This window comes from Anguilla rostrata, chromosome 2, assembly GCF_018555375.3.
Source record: "Anguilla rostrata isolate EN2019 chromosome 2, ASM1855537v3, whole genome shotgun sequence".
In the NCBI taxonomy this organism is placed as follows: Eukaryota; Metazoa; Chordata; class Actinopteri; order Anguilliformes; family Anguillidae; genus Anguilla; species Anguilla rostrata.
Genome location: NC_057934.1, coordinates 22,830,572 through 22,850,462, shown reverse-complemented (window position 1 = coordinate 22,850,462; position 19,891 = coordinate 22,830,572). Strand labels below are relative to the sequence as shown.

At 42.5% G+C, this 19,891-nt stretch overlaps 1 protein-coding gene across 3 annotated transcripts in view; it reads right to left on the bottom strand.

Annotated features, from left to right (window-relative positions):
• atrnl1b (attractin-like 1b) overlaps positions 1-19,891 on the bottom strand; it is a 268,072-nt gene that overhangs the window by 165,673 nt on the left and 82,508 nt on the right. The window lies entirely within an intron of this gene.

Genomic DNA, 19,891 nt, shown 5'->3' with positions numbered 1-19,891 from the left:
CATTCATGTTACCTCGCCCTGTTCTCTATCTAGCCGCATACGCTACAAACAATTACTACTTATGTACATTCTGTAACTCCGCAGGTTGAACAGCTAATCCGTCTGTGGCCTCGTGGGTAAGGTTACAGGCTTGGGAACACTGGGTCGGATGTTCAAGCCCAGCTTGGAACCCGTTTCTTTAACTTGCTTCGACCCTCACTAATAATTGTCTACTATTTCTTAATTATTGCTTTTGCACCATATCTACCCGCCGTTCACCGTTCAGTTATTAACCGGCTACAATATTGCTAAGATGCATTATGACTTACCGTCTGTACGTTCAGTTATTGACTGCCTACAATATTGCTAAGCCATATGGATTCAACGGAAGCTCTTCTGTGCTTACTGGCTTGTGTTCTTCTTTAAAACCACCGGCAGGTTCGCTAATGATATTTCACGCATTGCATAGCTATGGCATTAGCTAACGAAGTCACACACTGGTAAACCTCACTCGCTCACGGCCACCCATATGCATTTCATGACGCAAATGTATTCCTTTTATTTAAAAGTTACATCGGTTCACCACTGTGCCATTTCTACTAACCGTACAAAACCTTAATCTCAGCAAACGCCACGTTTCTACATTCATGTTACCTCGCCCTGTTCTCTATCTAGCCACATAGGCTACACACAATTACTACGTATGTACGTTCTGCAAATCCGCATTAAAACATTACATTTAAAATCATGATTCACTCATAAGTATAACTATTAGCACTGAACATGAGAAAAACACATTAGTGCAAAAGATTACATTACAGGCAAATAATGTGTGCAATGTTATTTGACCCTCCCCTTCAACAACCAACGTTCAATACAGACTGTTATATATACCATTCGATAAGGAATATAAGGACGCTCATGGTCACTCCATTTACTTCGCACTATACTCCGTGATCATGTCAACCTTCACCTACATGCCCATTCTGCTAAAAACATATTGTTTCAACTACGGGATTTCGTAATTTCATTTTAATTTCTCTCACACTGTTGTTATTCTCTCACATGCAAAGCCTGCTGGGACATATGCGTCTGCTCCTATTCTCCACTATCATGTTTTCCGGTTCTAGTTTAGCAAAACGGCGAAGAGGATTCCTACCTGCAGATTAGCCTATCAAAATGCCTTATAAACCTTACAAACACTAAAAGTGCATCTCCACGAAATAACAGACAATGGAGCAGGACAGAAGGATAAACCTTACAAACACTAATAGTGCATCTCCACGAAATAACAGACAACGGAGCAGGACAGAAGGCTACACAAGTTGCGACCTAGGGAGTTATAATTCTACGGGCGTGTTGATTACTTTGTCAGTCAAGGCTCGTTGGATGGACGTCAAATCCGTGAGTACATACCATATTCCATCTGCGTTTCTGATGCGTTTACGCTTACGCCACTGCATCGTTTCTCACAGCCACTGTTTTACATATATAGCAAACCGAAACTGCTGAACGGTACACGCTCATCAGACTGTACAGATTCACACAACGATAGCCATAATCCACAACCGTTTCTTGCAGGGTCGCATTTCTCACTCTCATAATAAAACGCTTTGCAAAAAGAACTGATATCTCATAAAAACACGTTTTCAACGTACAAAATGCCAAGTTACTAAAAAGTATTGATATCAAAATGACGCCAAGTTACGATACTACAAACAATATAGGCTATCTTGCCTCACCGAAATGACATAAGATGTATCTCAAAGCAATGCTACCCAATATTTCCTCAGTTCTTTCAAGTCACTTGGCCCTGTGTATAAGCATGCACTACATGAACAGGCCAAATATATGTGTGGATGGCTCTCTCACAGTCAAGATTGATTGAATAGGTGTGTGTATGTCCAATTTGTATTGGTATGTAGCCCTATGTATTTCGCTGCCCAGGCTTTCTGTTGCGTGAATGATAGTATGTTTCTTGGTACAAGTGTGTTCGTGAATGTGAATGTAAGATGCTGCCAGGGAAATGTCCCCATGCGCATAAAGAAGTTCTCTATGTATGTATGTACAATATGTGTTTTACATGCAGTATTTATTGTACGTAGCAAATATACAATAACTTGCACATGTACTCAAATTCAGTTCAGAAGCAAGTATAACCATGTTTTCCGGAGAAATGTGCTTCCTGTCGTTGCTCAGCAGCAGTTCTGTACATTAATGAATTTATACATTAATTTCAATGTACAATGTTCAATGTGTTCCATGAGGCAATTCGAAATATTTGTCTCTTTGATTAGACAGAAAGTTTGCATGACATTGTGAAATGGTAAGATTAGAAAACACAGGGCCAAGTGACTTGAAAGAACTGAGGAAATATTGGGTAGCATTGCTTTGAGATACATCTTATGTCATTTCGGTGAGGCAAGATAGCCTATATTGTTTGTAGTATCGTAACTTGGCGTCATTTTGATATCAATACTTTTTAGTAACTTGGCATTTTTGTACGTTGAAAACGTGTTTTTTATGAGATACAAGTAACCTTATGTACTCATTCATTGTCTAACATTAGGCTAACTTAAGCTGTCTTTACACTGCCGAGCCGGGGTTAAAATGCTGGAGCAGACCTGGGGTAGAATTAGTGATTATCAATTTCCACAAACTTTATTTATCCTTTTGCCCGGTATGAACATCTTTACACTGCAGAGAAGAATTCGCAGGATTCGCTGTGGCTTGTGCAAGTATGTTTCTCATGCACAATAAACAGTCTTTTTCGTGAATGATTGTTGTGTGATATTTTTGAAACAACTGCCTTGTTGTTTCTGGTTTTGCTAGCTAAACTGTTTGAGAATAAAGCTGAGCTGGGTGTTAAATTAGCAATCAGAATAAGAAGAATAAAACAAAAACAAAGGAGATTTCAACAAAAAAGGGCATCAAGGCTGAAGTAACATGAGGAAGCGTAATAAAATAATAACAATGCTAATCCATACTGCTGTATTCTTTTATTTCGTTTTCTCCGGCTTGACATCTTTTCACAGAAGTCAGTCCCGTCTCTGCTCCACCTATACCTCGGCTTTATTCCAATCAATATATTGATCAACTTGAGGGCAGTGTAAATAACGGTAACGTTAAGGCCAGTTCAGATCAATGACTCGCAACGAGACGAAACGGTTTTAGAATGTTGCAGAGAAAATTGCGAACTGGTTAGTTGCAGGGCGTCTGAAGCCGTTGCCTGGGGTATCAAAAGACCCACCTTGTCAAATCGCCAAGTGCAGTTTTAGAACGTTTACAATCAGACGTCTTGGAATTTTGCAAGTTGCATCCAGTCTTGTTGCGAATCATTGATCTGAACTGGCCTTTTAGTTAGCTACATTGCAACGTTGCAACAAGGTAGCATTGCATTCGAGAGACGGTTTGAGAGGTCGGTACCGGTCGGTAGTGTTAGCTAGCGTTTTTTCTAATTGTTAGCTGACATTAGATTGTGTTAATTACATTAGCTAGCTAGCTAACGCAACGTTACCTGATATGAGAGATGGATACTATGCGCAACGTTGTCTAAACTAATGTTGCCTTTATTGACATGGTCCGGTAGCTAGCGTTAGCTGTGCAAATAGCTATGTAATTTAGTAACGTTACATTGTCATCAAATGTAATACGAAATCTACATCAACAAATAACATGACCTCTCATGTTACACAAAAACATATTAGGGTTCCATAACCCCCCCCTCCCTTTCTCTGTTATTGTAATGCTAGCAGACACCGGAAAAAACAGTACGCTGCTCACACACAAGTGAGTTGAAGAGCAAGCCTGTTGCGTTAGCTCCGCCTACCCTCTCTGGCGGACCAACCACTGATGGGTGATGGAAAACGCGTCCCTAACTGTGCGCCGCTTGTGATTTTTTCCCGGGAATGTCGCCACAGACACCCAGTTCTTTAATCATAAATAATAATAATAATAATAATATAAATTAATATAATAATAGGCTCAATCACCATTGTGTTACCTAATTCAGCAATAGATAGTGACTTAACAGACATTTATTTTAATGAAAATCTTAGAGATTATTACTTTTTTTTTTTTTTTTTAAACGGTTTGGTATTAGAATTTTCCGATGTTCGGTACTTTTAGGTCAAATGTAAAAGCCAGGGTAATGTGTCTCCCACATTACTGACTGAGAGGATGAAAGGTGTAGAATCTGCACTAGATGGCAGTAGCAACTAAGGTAGCCAAGTCAGGTGACGTGCGCTTGTGCAATCAAGCCAGTCACCTCGTTGATACAGCGCAAGCTTTGACTCAGTTCACTTCAGTAGTGATAGGTGTTCTAATTTGGAAATATTTTATTATAGAAAGATGCTGCATTGTTATTAAAATACCCTGTCTTTAGATCTATTTAAAAGTGAAAGACCTGTTTAAAGTTTACAATTGTTTAATTTTGAAATATATTTAATATATTTTTCTATTGTTTAGTGTTGTAACACTATAGGCCTATGCTTATTAATATGTTGAACAGGCTTCAACTTAAAGGTTGTTAATAAACCGTAAATTCAGAAATGAGGTCAACCCTTGTGGACATTCAGTTTCTGATCTATTAAGGTAATTTCAGTATCGTTAGGTACCGAGTATTGAATCAGTATCGTTTAAGTTTCAAGTATCGTTTCAGTATCGAGTATTGGGATGCTAAACCTGGTACCGGTATCAAAGTCAAAATTTTGGTATCATGACAACACTAGTCTGACGCCTTTTTTAGTTGTGGCACAGAAGCGCTGCAGCTCCACATACACGCCGAGCCATCTAAGTGTTACAACATGCAATCTAAGTGTTACAACATAGTAAAGGCCTTTACGGTAAGTGGCCAGGACACATCCATGGCGACGCAACTAAGTAATCTGACAAAATCTCATCAATATTTTGTACAATAATCATGATATTCAGTAGATATGTTGGGTGAAGGTATATGATCATGAGGACAAAACCATTTTAAAATCTCTCCATAGGAGGCGCAATAGTGCCAATGCTTGGACCCCTCCCAACGCTGCTTGCAGCTTTAATTTGTGGGTATTTTCATCCATATCAGATGAACCGTTTAAAAATGACAGCACGGGGCGCTAGTGAGCAAGGTATGGAGTAAAACGTCTTTTTCAGAACTCCTGCAGAATCTACAATATTTTCTTATTAAAACAGCTACTTTAATATGAAGACCAGCCTAAAAGTTCACTGAGACCACCATAAAGACACCATAAGTAGAATTATGCGCGTAGCACCGATCTGAATGGCGGAAAAGGTCCAAAAATATAAATACTGTGGTAGCGCTTCTCGGCCTGCAAGATCCACGAGACAGCGTATGCTAGGACCACCCCTCGCCCACCCGGACCGAAAGTTTAGATATGGCCGCTGAAGAAATTAAAGCATACATCTTATCCTCCCTGAGAGGAGAGATGTCTAAAACTATTAGGGAGGAACTTAAAAGTGCACTGGCGGAAGATGTTGATGCCCTCAAAGCAGAACTACAAGCAGTGTGGTCTGAAATCGCAAAAAATATGACTGCAATCCGATCAGAAGTCAACCATATGAAGGCGGATATTCAAGACATGAAAGGCGGATTATCAACATGGTCAGATGAGGTGGTTTCGCTACAAGCCACGGTAACCAGCCTTCAAAGCCAGGTGGTAGGCCTAACTCTAAAAGACCGATGTGAGGACATGGAGGGGAGAATGAGACGGGGCCATAGTCGAGTCGGTATTGATGAGCACCCGGAATCCAGCTCCCATAAAGCAGTCTCTAAAATAATTTATGGGGGCCTGGGACAGAGCCCCCCGATTCACAATGGGAAGCGGATTGCCATATTCCCCGACTACACCCAGCACTGCCAAAGACAGAGCATTGCCAATTCACGGACACACGGAAGGCGCTACGAGGACAAAAAGGAGTCCGTTGCGGTCTACTCTTCCCAGCTAGACTCCGGATTTCACACAAAGACGACGAGTTTATAGATACCAGAAAGGCCATGGAGTATATCCAGAAGACTGTTATCCCATCTACAGAGCCGGAAGACTGAGTATATCCTTACTTTCATTGACAATAACAGAAAGAACTGATGATTATGATGTGTAACTAATATATTTTTACATATTGTTAACACATCGCTATTCCCTGTTTATTTTCTATTGAAATTTAATTTGGTGCGTTAAACATAATCATAGGGGTAAATTACGCTTCACACTTAAGTGAACATATTTGTTTCCCGCGAGAGCCCACAATTCTTAATACTCTATGGCCGTTATTTTTATTATTTTATTATTTTCTTACTATATATACTTCATTAGTAGTTACTCTAATAGGAGATCATTAACATTCCTACTGAATGTAATTTTGTGTGTAATTAAGATGGCTATTTCACCATGAGGAGCTGTTTGACTTTATATATTTGTGTTAGGTCCTGCAGGAGCCTGAATGGCTAATACTTCATAACTCACTTTTTCTTTATCTTAGCACACTCAAAGCACAGTCAAACCCAATCTAGACTGTGCACTTTTGCTGCTTGCTGTTAGTGGCTAGGGACTAGGTCCCACCATTCTATTGCTAATGTTAGTTAGCTGTAGTCTTAATAGTTGTTGTGTTTTTCTTGTTCTGATCCTTATGTTCCCCGAGGATCCTGCATTAAAAATAAGAACAACAAGGTTACCATCTCCTTTTTTATCTGGATTCCTATTGTTTTTGTTGAAGTTAAAAAACTTTGGTACAGCTGTAGTAAGTACTTTTGCTTATTCCACTCCTTTTGGTTACATTATTTGCTTCCACTCCTCATAACCCACATAACAATATGCATGATCTATGTGTGGGCTGTTCGTCTCTGCCCCCCATATCTCTCCCCCAGCTTCCAGTACCAGGGGATCAAAGTACAAATTATATGTTGTAAGTAATGGACACACTAAAAATTATAAGCTATAATGTTAAAGGTCTTCATAGTCCTGTTAAGAGAAATAAATTTTTACACCAGCTGAAACAAGCCAAATGTCAGATAGCATTTCTTCAGGAAACCCATTTATCTGATGAGGAACATGAAAAGTTAAAAAAGTCATAGGCAGATAAAGTATATTACTCTTCACACTGATCAGGGAGAAAGAAGGGAGTGTCCATACTTATACACAGACAAATTAATTTCACACAAACATTGGTACATAAAGATACTGAGGGGAGATATATTTTGGTTAATGGATTAATTGATGGCATAGAAGTGTCCCTCATAAATGCATACGCACCTAATGAAGATGAGCCTGGTTTCATCAAGAAACTGTTCAATATGGTATTACAGTATAGCTCTGGATTGTTGCTGATGGGAGGAGACCTTAACTGTGTAATGTCACAGCTAATGGATCGACAACCTGCCTCTAAAGCTCCCCTATCTAGAATGAGCAGAATGCTCAAACATCAATCCATAGAAGCAGGCCTTGTGGATATATGGAGAAGCAAGTTTCCAAGAAGCAGGGACTTCACTTTCTATTCAAGCAGACACATATCCTATTCAAGGATTGATTATTTCCTCACCCCTAAGGTAGAGTTACATAGGATAGAGGACATTGAGATACTGCCTATTACTACCTCTGACCATGCACCTGTTGCACTAAAGTGGGATATAGGCCATAGACCAGCATCCAAACAATGGAGACTTAATGCATCCCTCCTTAATGATAAAGAATTTACCTCCTTCATCACAGCAGAGCTCAAGAAGTATCTAGATACCAATACCTCGTCTGAAACATCACCCCTTATACTGTGGGACTGTGCTAAAGCATACATTAGGGGCCGCATTATTTCGTTTACATGTGCTAGGAAAAGAAAGAAGGAAGCTTAAACAGTGAGAATTGGAAGATAAAATAAAAGAGTTAGAACATAAACATAAACAATCTGCGATGACCAATCTCATAAATAATCTAAACGCAGCTTGTAGAGAACTCAATAGCCTACTATCAGATAAGATTGAGGGAAGCTTAAGAGTCACTAACCAAAGATACTATGAATACGGCAACAGGGCAAGTAGATTATTAGTGCTTAGATTGAGAAAACAGCAATCATCCAATATAATACAGAGAATAAAATCACAAGACACCTTTGTCACAAAACCAGATCTGCGATACTAAAATGGCAACATCAGAGGCAACAAAGAGTGTGAAGAGGGTACCTCTTACACCCATTTCCAATACTATTGTGGATGATGTACTTTTGCGCCAAAAAAGAGAAAATCTGAGAGTTTGATCCGATTTCTTCAAAATGTTAAGGATGCTGAGGAATACGAATGGATGTTGTCTGATGGACGTGTAGTTTCACATATCGTTTTTGACAAAGTTACACAAGATGTGAAACTATACGCCGTTGAATCTGGCTGGGAAACATTTGAAGATGACACACATTTTCATTCCCTGCTAAAGACTGGAGTTTGTTTAGAAACAAAGTTTGTAGAGATCTTGAAGTCCCTGGTTTGGACTTTGTCTACAGTGCCGCATGGAATAGCGCAACACCGCAAAAAGGCTACTACATATTTGCTAATCGTCTTGAGGTCAGTTTGAGTGACAGGTCAGTTTTTGACCGCTATATGTTTGATTGAATGGTCAGTTTGAGTGGCAGGTCTGTTTGTCAGTGAGAGATTTATAACACCACCCCCCAAGTCATTGTTTCAAGGATCCGTTTGTCAGCGGGGACCTTTGTTAGACCTTTTATTCAGACTTTTCAATCATTCCCGTAGTATGGTGTGCTTAATGACGCCACCCTCTGTCGGTGTTTAAAAGGAGACATCTGTTTATCAGTGAGATTTATGACATTATACGTATAACACTATATATATTTGCGTGTTGCCCGGACATGTCGCGACGGCTGATGACCGAGACGTGTTTGGTTGTAAATATATTTAACCTGTAGGGTGTGTATAAAACTGACCCGGGTACCGCGTGGTTATTTACCGAGTTGACCTGCTGACAAGTGCATCTTGAGAAGACTACAAGGGATTCTTTCATTTTGAGTAAGTTGATTTGTTTGTTCTTACAGATTTTGTTTTATTTATAATTACATTTTGTGTTGCTGCATTTAGCTTTATGTTCGCTTTTGTTTTTTGTTTAACAGGCAGACTGTTTATTTGATAGGTGCTGCTGAATGCGATACAAATCGTATCAATCGATACACAATCGTCGAAATTGAAGGATTCGACTCTCTCGGTTAGTATGGTCTAATCATTTGTGTCTATGAAAGAAAATAAAATTTTGGCCGATGTTGTTATTTCACTATTAATTAAACCTGTTTTATCATACCTTTCAGTGTATGGTGATATTATTACGCCTGTATTGTGTTACCAAAGTGTACCCGAACAGTCGCCACTTGGTAAGCACGTCCCTATTTCAAGAATATCCATTTCTGAGAAACTGTATTGCTATCAATCAAATTTCAATCAAATTTATTTGTATAGCGTATTTTACAACAGTTGTCACAATACGCTTTACAGACAACCCTAGCCTAAACCCACACAGAAGCAAGCCTAAGGCAACAGTGGCAAGGAAAAACTCCCTGTGGCAGATGGGGAGAAACCTTGGAAGGAACCAGGCTCAAGGGGGAAACCCATCCTCCTCTGGTCAGCTCAGGGTGCCGACTGGTGACCAGCATGTCAGCCAGTTTATGCACAAGATATGATATGTGATGTGGCTCAGATGATGGGTGGGGCCGGGTGGCGGTGATGGGGAACAGCAGGTGGTGGCATCGAAGCCTGGACGGATACACAAATTAAATTCTGGGACGAAGCTTTGGGGATCTGCCAACGGACTCGAATAAGAACAAAGATATAGTCCTACCTGTGCTTACTGTGGTGAGGAATCGGTGTACGGCAACCGCATCGCAGTGTGGAATTATTGAAGGTTTTGTGGACGATTCTGAAGCTGTTGGATTATGCAACAACCAAGAACCTGCTGAAGATTCTCGTCAAGGGTATGACCGTTTATGTTTTGATATGGTCAATGATCGCGACACTGTTATTGGCGAACTCCACCATTATCCAGATCGGTTTGACAGAAACGTGTCTGTTTTTGAGAGGGAGGCAGTGCAAGACTGTTGAAAAGTTGGCTGAGAATATTGTTCAGATAACGAACGTTGAACAGAGGTTGGTTGATGACAATCTGAGATAGGAACGTAGATACCAGGAGTTGACTACGACGTTGAATAATCAGACAAAGATTATCCGTGAAGTTTTCTCGTTGTGTAAAGTGGATTGGGGTGCTTTGTCAGAGGTTTTAAGCCGACTTTCGAACATTTCCCGTAGGCCTAGTTCATGTTCCACGCCGGTCTCTTTTAACGCGATGTTGTCTCCAGAAAATGGTTACGGAGCTGAGCGTTTCTTGGATGCCATTGAAAGAGTTATGCAGAGCAACACGCAAATCAGGGTTGATGACAACTTGGAGCTAACAGTTTCTATTACACGGAGTAAGAACGGTGGTGTGTATAGAAAGCTACGCGACCTTGTGCACAATGAAGTGATTAGCAAAAACAAGATGAATTTATTTTTTCCTTCTAACATTTCAAACAACCTGTGTTTCACAATCTGTCTCGCACATTATCTGGACCCTCAAGCACCCGCCAACATACTAGAGAAGGTTGCAGACATGCACACACGCATCGGTTATACAATACAACAGAAAATAGGGTTTAAAGATGTTTCAAGGTTTGAGGGTGCACTAGGGATTAAAATAGTTGTACTCTATAGATCGGGTTCAAACATGTTGCAGAAATATCAGACAAGCGACACACCACACAGTAGGACAGTGTTCTTGTATCTTCACGACGGTCATTATTATATGATACGGAATCTTATGGCATTCCTAGGCGAGCCGTATGTTTGTCAGTTTTGCTATGCAGTATTTAGTAATCATCGAGACCACAGCTGTAAGTTCAGTTGTGATGTGTGCAATGACTCCGAAACCTAGAAAGCCAAAATATTGCAATGATTGTTCAAGGTATTGCAAATCAGGCTTATGTTTTGATAAACACAAACAGTCTGTTTCCACGGGTGAGTCAGGAGCGTTAGTGGCACCATGTGATGTTACAAAGTAGCCTATTGTAAGAAATGTAACAGACGCTACCATGTTAGTGTGAAAAAGCCAAAAGCGCACAAATGTGTTATGGGGCGTTGTATTCATTGCAGCGATGATTTGTCACCAGATGCAGAACATAATTGTTACATACAACCTACCACTTTAAAAAAACAGACACCAATTATATTTTCTTTGATTTTGAGACCTGGTTTGAGAATGGCAAACACAGCGCCAACTTTGTCTGTGCCATCACATTTAATGGCGAAGAGTTTACAGCTGAAGTTGACTGTATTGAAAAACTTTTGAGCAAGTTTAGATGCCCCAAGTACAGAGGTTATACATGGCTAGCGCACAATGCCGCGGGGTTTGGCAATTTTATTCTCCTGGAACATTTTTCCAAAGTGGGCATTACACCTAAAATCACCATGATGGGGTGTAGGCTGATTTCCATGTACGACGAGTGTTTTAAGCAGCGATACATAGATAGCTACTCATTCATCCCTATGCGTCTTGCTAAAACATCCGCTGTGTTAAATCTGAGCACTGTGGAGAAAGGGCACAAATTTAACAAGCAGGAAAATGACAGTTACCGCGGTCCTTACCCAGATAAACATTACTATGGTTATGAGACCATGTCGGATAAGGACAAGGCCGAATTTGACAAGTGGTACAACTAAGTTGCTGACGGTGTTTTTGACTTCCAGAAAGAACTGTACACCTATGGTAGAAACGATGTTGTCCTGCTAAGAGAGGCTTGCTTAAAATACCGCGACGAATTTATAGAATGTACAGGTCTTGACCCGTTTAACCACATCACGCTGGCGTCCTGCTGTATGGCTACAAGACACGTTTTCCCTGACACATAACAACGCTTACGTTAACCAACACAAAGCATATTCGGACATTTCCATTGAATGGTTAGAATTTGTCAAGGAAAGCAGAAATGTAGATATGCACCACGCTCTGACCCACGGTGAGATGATGGTGGGTAAATATTATGTTGACGGCTATTACGAAAAAGACGGCGAGAGAATAGCTCTTGAATTTAATGGTTGTATGCATCATGGTCACGCGTGCCGTTATAACCCAAACCACACGCATCCGTTGTCCAAGATACCATATGGGGTTTTAAGAAAGCGTTTTAATGACAAACTGTAAACTCTTACAAAGGCGTATGGGTTGAAGGTTGAAGTTATGTGGGAATGCGCGTGGAAGCGTGCTAAACAAAACAATCCGAGCGTTGTCAAATTTATGGCTACATACACACACCCGGCACGATAGAAACCTAGAGACAGCCTCTTTGGCGGTAGGACAAATGCTTACAAGCTGTACTACAAAGCTAAAGAGGGGGAGAAAATCAGGTATTTGGATTTCACAAGTTTATACCCATACTGTCAGGCTAGGAAAAGCTATCCCATAGGACACCCTCAGATAATTTTCAAGGACTTTGAACCTCTCGAAAACTATTACGGCTTGGTCAAAGCAACGGTACAACCGCCGCGAGGGCTACTCCACCCCGTCCTACCCTATCGTTGTAATGGGAAATTAATGTTCCCTCTCTGTCGAACATGCGCCAAACAGGAAAATCAGATTACACCCTGTCACCACAACGGTGAAGAAAGGTCAATTTCAGGATGCTGGGTTAGCATCAAGCTGATGAAAGCTGTTGAGAAGGGTTACGCTGTAGTCACTATAGACAAGGCTTGGCATTTCCCCCAAAGCTCAGACACGCTATTTTCTGACTACATGAAAACTTTTCTCCAGTACAAGCAGGAGGCTAGCGGTTACCCAGAGCATGCAGTGTCAGAGGCCGACAAGAGAGCCTATATTGATGACTGTTTCGAAAAGGAGAATATTAGGTTGAATCCTGATAAAATATGTGTGAATCAAGATCGCAGATCCATCAACAAACTTCTCAACAGCCTCTGGGGTCGAAGTATCAAATGAGGGAAAATTTACCCGTTGCAGAAATGTTGAACGACCAAGAACAATTTGCGCGATACATTTTTGGCGATGAATATGATGTCACCCACTTTTCGTTTGTCTCGGAAGATGTGGCGTTTATTCACTGGCGTCATTCTGATGGATATGGTGGGCAAACTCGCAACATAAACGTGTTTCTCGGTGCTTTCACAACGGCGCATGCACGATTGGAATTGTACAATCTTATGGATAAACTGGGTGACAGATTGTTGTACAGCGACACAGACAGCGTTTGTCTTTGTTTCTAAGAATGGTGACTGGGAACCACCCCTAGGACCAAATCTAGGAGATCTGATGGATGAAATAGGCTGTGGGGATTACATCACAGAATTTTGCTTGGGCGGTCCAAAGACATACGGGTATCGGACGGCAGGTGGGAAAACCTGTATGAAAGCAAAGGGGATTACACTGAATGCCGAAAATTCAAAGGCGATCAAATTAGACACGCTGATTGGTCTTGTTGACCACTATGCATTATGCACTACTTGCATGCGCTGTGAGGGGCAAAAAGCAACTCACACTGAAAAACAAATCAGTCGTTAAGCGTTTTAAAGTTGTGCACAACAAATGTGTCCTACTGTCTGATTTCTCGACATTGCCTTATGGGTACTGATAGCGGTATGGATAGGTCTATTCAGGGGTTGAGAGACGTCACAAATTTTGACTTTAGACTTCAACACCCTTTCTCTTGTGTAATAAGCGGACCTTCAAACTCGGGAAAAACATTTTTTGTAAAGATGTTGATTGCCAATGCTGACAATGTGATTTCTGATAAAACTGAAAACATTGTGTACATTTATGACTGTTGGCAACCGCTTTACGACGAGTTAATGAAGATAAGAGACATCAAGTTTGTTAAAGGGATACCCGGCACTCTTGATGACGACAACTCCTATGTTTAGGTCTCCGATTTTGGACACAGCCTCCTGGCTCACCTCTTGAAATGTACTGTTACGAAATGTGTAGCATTTTCTGTCTTTTGTTTTTATTATTTATTTTTTTTACTGTGAAATGTGTTTTCATTTTCTTCCTATGAAATGTGTTTTTATTCTCACTATGAAATGTGTTTTGTATATTTCAACATTGTTAATAAATTAAACTTTGACTTGTATAATTTCGTTTGGATTGTTTATTCTCCATCATCCTCACAGTACATTAAAGTTTATGAACATTTTCCCCATCTGTACATGTTGAATACAGTTATGTGTACAGATGTGCTCCTTGAGGTCCAGTTGGTCATCCAGGACCACCCCCAAGCTCTTGGCAGAGTGAGAGGCAGTCACTGTGGTGCCATCAACCGTGATTGAGAGTTCACGAAGCAAGGAGGTCTTGTACGGGAAGAAGAGCAGCTCAATTTTGTTGAGGTTGAGCTTCAGATGGTGGCTAGCCATCCAGGTGGAGATGTCAGCCAGGCAGGAAGAGATCTTATCATTGACCAGTGTGGCCGAGGGGGGGAAAGAAAAGAAGAGTTGTGTGTCATCTGCATAACAATGATAGGAAAAACCATGTGAATTAATGACTGAACCAAGAGATCTGGTGTATAAGGAGAACAGCAGAGGACCCAGTACAGATCCCTGCGGCACTCCCGTAACAAGTGGATGAGAAGCAGAGGCAGACCCCTTCCAGGTGACCTGGTAGGTCCTATCTGCAAGATAGGAAGCGAACCAAGACAGGGCAGTCCCGGCAATTCCCATCCCAGCCAAGGTGGAGAGGAGTATTTTATGGTTGACCGTGTCAAAAGCTGCAGACAGGTCAAGAAGGATCAGGACAGAGGAAAGGCGTGAGGCTCTTGCAGTGGCAAGTGCCTCCGTCACAGCTAGGAGTGCAGTCTCTGTTGAGTGCCCAGATCGGAAGCCAGACTGGTGAGGGTCTAGCAGGTTGTTATGATGGAGAAAAGAGGTTAATTGTTTAAGAACTGCTCGTTCGAGGGTTTTGGACAGAAAGGGTAGAAGGGATACGGGTCAATAATTTGCTACATCGGAGGGGTCTAATGTGGGTTTTTTGAGTAGTGGGGTAACACGAGCCGTCTTAAAAACAGAGGGAACATGACCAGAGGAGAGAGAGGAATTAACAATGGAAGACAGATAGGGATGGTCCTGTGTTCCTGTCTGCGTTTTCCCTGTTGGGCTGCCAGATGGCGGCACTTCTGTTTTGTGTCCTGCTCCCCCTGTGTAATTGTTTAATTGTTTCCAATTGTCCTATTAGTGCTTGCTGGTTGTCTCGTTTTCCCTTCCCTCTCTGTGGCCTGATTGTTCATAGTGCCCTCCTGTGTCTCGTCAGTGTCTGTTCTATTTAAGTTTCCCCCTCCCTTGACTCAGGTGCTGGATCCTTGCGGTTATGTCTGGTTGTTCTGTGCTCCCCTCCTCAAGTCTGCTCCATGCCTTCCTGCCCATGTTCTGGTTTCCCCATGTTTTGTATTTTCTGGATTTTCCTTGTTCCTATGTTTGTTTGAAATTTTCCTTCGTTTGTTGAAGGTCGCCCTGCAAGGCTTTTTGTTCCCTTTTGTTCCTGTGTGTAAGTAAAGTCTTTTATTCTTATAATTTGGGAGTTTTTGTATTTTTTCCACCCTCTGCGTTTGGGTCCCAACTCCCCACGCATCCTGACAGAAGGATCCAGCCAGTGCTGGACCCAGCAGAGGTTTTTTTTTCCCCCTCTCCCTTTTTCCCTTTTCTCTCCTCAGGTTTTTGTTTTGTTTATTATGCCACCAGTCTGGAGCAAGCCGGTGGTCGCTGGGGGGGCCTCTGAGTTCAGCCCTGCCATCGGACAGGCCCTCTTGTCCAGTGGACATGGGGCGGACCAGCTGACGAGCATACGCCAGGGGTCGCGGTCGTTTACGGAATACGCGACCGGGGCCTTCACGGCCTGCTCCGCCCCAAGCCCCGGAGGGGCCTTCTCGGCCTGCTCCGCCCCAAGCCCCGGAGGGGCTTGCTGGGCCTGCTCGGCCTGCTCGGCCTGCTCCGCCCCAAGCCCCGGAGGGGCCTGCTCGGCCTGCTCCGCCCCAAGTGGAACACTACCAAAATCTATTGTGATAGGTATGGTCGACAATGATGCATTTACGGCTACTTACGATAAGAACCCTTTTGCATTCAAACACTATGATCTAGAATTCTTAGCAGTCTACGTGGATGGACAACAATATCCATAGGCCTGCTCGGCCTGCTCGGCCTGCTCCGCCCCAAGTCCCGGAGGGGCCTTCACGACCTGCTCAGCCCCAAGTCCCGGAGGGGCCTTCACGGCCTGCTCAGCCCCAAGCCCCGAAGGTGCCTGCTCGGCCTGCTCCGCCCCAAGCCCCGGAGGGGCCTGCTCGGCCTGCTCGGCCTGCTCGGCCTGCTCCGCCCCAAGCCCCGGAGGGGCCTGCTCGGCCTGCTCCGCCCCAATTCCCGGAGGGGCCTTCACGGCCTGCTTCGCCCCAAGTCCCGGAGGGGCCTTCACGGCCTGCTTCGCCCAAAGTCCCGGAGGGGCCTTCACGGCCTGCTTCGCCCAAAGTCCCGGAGGGGCCTTCACGGCCTGCTTCGCCCAAAGTCCCGGAGGGGCCTTCACGGCCTGCTTCGCCCAAAGTCCCGGAGGGGCCTTCACGGCCTGCTCCGCCCCAGTTTGTTTCTGACAACTATCAGTTTGTTTCCAAAACTATCAAAAAAACACCCGATACGATCCTCGGTTATGTAGACGGCTAGCCAGTGTTCCCCAGGGAGATCCGAGCTGTGCATATTAATTATTACCGATAGTAATATTTAGTAATATTAGTTTCTGCACAGGTCTTTCAGGTAACTGGTCGCTCGCTAACACACCAAGAAAATGCATATTTGCAGAAATTTTGTCCATAATGGCTGTTAGTTAAACAGTATTCATTGTCTCAGTAGTAATCCACCAGGACCTGTCTACGGTTTGATACTTCAATTATGCTATCAAATACAGCGTAAACTATCAGATTGATAGCATGTGGCAGTGGCTGTCTGAAGCAAGTTTCCAACCGTAGATTTCCAGTCTTAATTAGAGATAAATGTTGACCACATTCTTCGTCGGGTGTGAGGTTAAATGCATAGAGTGTGTAGCCATTCAAAAAGTCTTCTCGGTCAATAGCTAGGGCTCTATTTTTAAGATGTCTTCCTGAGGTGAGTGCTAACTGGTAAAACTCACGTACGGCAGACCCCGTCAGATATTAGGGCTGCAGGGGTTTAGCTGGATATTGTTGTCCATCCACGTAGACTGCTAAGAATTCTAGATCATAGTGTTTGAATCCAAAAGGGTTCTTATCGTAAGTAGCCGTAAATGCATCATTGTCGATCATACCTATCACAATAGATTTTGGTAGTGTTCCTAAAAACAAATTCTCCTGACTGGAGACACGTGTCCCAGCAGGTATGGAAATTTTTTTTAGATACACTCTATCAATTGGATATTTTGCGTGTGTATTGCTTGTGCAGGTGTATTCATTTGTGTCGTTAGTGAATGCAGAATGCAGAAGAGATGTCTAGTCTTGATTCTAGACTTTGCAATTGCCTTTGGAGATTGTTGTTGGGGTGTGACAACATGAGGAAGACAGCAGTGTCTATGCATATTAAGCTGGTCGTCAGAAGGCTCAGAAATGAAAATCAATCAATCAGGAACATTGCAAAAACCCTGGGCATGCCCAAGTCAACACTTCGGTTCATCATTAACAAGAAAAAAACAACCGGTGAACTCAATCATGTCAAAAGACCTGGTAGACAGAGGAAGACCAATGTAGTGGATGACCGGAGAATACTCTCTATGGTGAAGAAAACCCCCCTGACAACAGCCCAGCAGATCAAAAACACTCTCCTGGATGCAGGTGTAGATGTGTCAAAGTCTACCATACGTAGAAGACTACACCAGCAGGACTTCAGAGGGTACACTACAAGATGAAAACCACTGATAAGCCTGAAGAACAGAAAGGCGAGATCCGTGAAACATGATGGAGGGGGTGTTATGGCTTGGGCCTGTATGGCTGCCAGTGGAATGGGCTCACTTGTCTTCATCAATGATGTGACTGCAGACAGAAGTAGAACAATGAATTCTGATGTCTACAGAAATATTTTATCTGCTCAGATAAAACCAAATGCCTCCAAACTCATTGGACGGCACTTCATCATGCAACAAGACAATGACCCGAAACATACTGCTATAGCAACGAAGGGGTTTTTGATGTCCAAAAACTGGAAAATCCTTGACTGGCCGAGTCAATCACCAGATCTGAATCCAATTGAACATGCATTTTACATGCTGAAGAGGGGACTGAAGGCAAAAAGTCCCCAAAACAAGTAGGACTGAAGACGACTGCAGTACAGGCCTGGCAGAGCATCACCAGAGAAGATACCCAGCGTCTGGTGATGTCTATGCGTCGTTCAAGCAGTCATTGAATGCAAAGGATCAAATATTAAAAATTATTACTTTATTCTACATTATGTTAAACTGTCCAATATTATTTGATGCCCGAAAATGGGGGGACTATGTACAAAAGGTTCTATAATTTCTAAACGGTTCATCCGATATGTATGAAAATACCCTCAAATTAAAGCTGAGTCTGCACTTCAACCTCATTGTCATTGTATCCTTTCAAACTCAAAGTGCTAGAGTACAGAATCAAAATAACAAAAATGTGTCACTGTCCAATGAATTATGGTGCTCACTGTCTATATATATATATATATATATATATATATATATATATATATATATATATATATATATATAGGGCAGGGTCGGATAAAAAATTACAGCTACTTACACAGAATTATAGCAGCTCCTTATACACAATGTTGTCTGTTATTCTGTCCTCATTTCCTTCAATAAAACCTTGCAAGTTGGTGGCTCTCTTTCCCCTCGAGAAGGCTCTGTAGAGCTGGACGTGAGCGAACACAAGCTGAGGAAAGTAGATGGCAACTCGCTCATTTTCTTGTCCCTGACCTTTGTTGATGGTAACTGAGAAAGCCAGCCTGACAGGGAACTGTCGCCTGACAAAGGGGAAAGGAAGCTCATAATTTCTGTCATGAATCAGACGGGGGCCGCACAGACCGTGAAGCAATGACTGGTGTCGCTATGGTGAGAGAACGTGCACTTCGTTCTTCGAGCCGCTCTGACCGCAAAAACTATGAAACGACCTGACGTTCATGGAGACCGTGTGCGCCGTCCGCACCATGTAGTATGTCTATGGACCGTGCCGACCGCAAGAAGCATGAAACACGAATGATGAGCTAGCTAGCTAGGTACTTTATTAGCATGCTAACGTCAAATGGCGAATCAGCAATATGCGTCAGAATTCTTACCTGACTTCTCTGGAGATTCGCTACCTCGCGCCAATCTCTTGCGTTTGGCATCACGACTTGCCAACAGTGATTTGCGCTTCTTTTTAAGCATGATGCAGAACGTTCTTCAAAAAAACTCTCTCTTTCTTTACTGGATCCTCTCCAGTATTTTCAGTTCCGTCTCTGGTGTGTGGTGTAACTGTTACCATTGGTACGGTGGAAAGTAGTTCCGGATTCCAAAATAAAAAGTAAAACTGGGAAGTATTTATTTAAGATTAAAAATGAAATGATGAAAAACACCATATGCAAAAGCCGGCCCCCTGAACCTTTTTTTGGGGCAAATTTAGAGGGATTGGAGGAAAGTGGATTGGAGGAGTGGTGGGACACACAAATACACAAACCACTCTCCAATTATAGTAGTAGGATATAAAGAAATACAGCAGTTATCCATGTCAGCACTAGGGGATGCCAGTGCATCAGAAGAGCACTGCAACTGAAATTATTTGAAATCTGTTGTCTCTGACTTCCCATGATATCTCATTGCTAGAAGGGTTTATATAATTGCCACTCCGAGCACTTGTGCATTGTAGCCAGATTTTG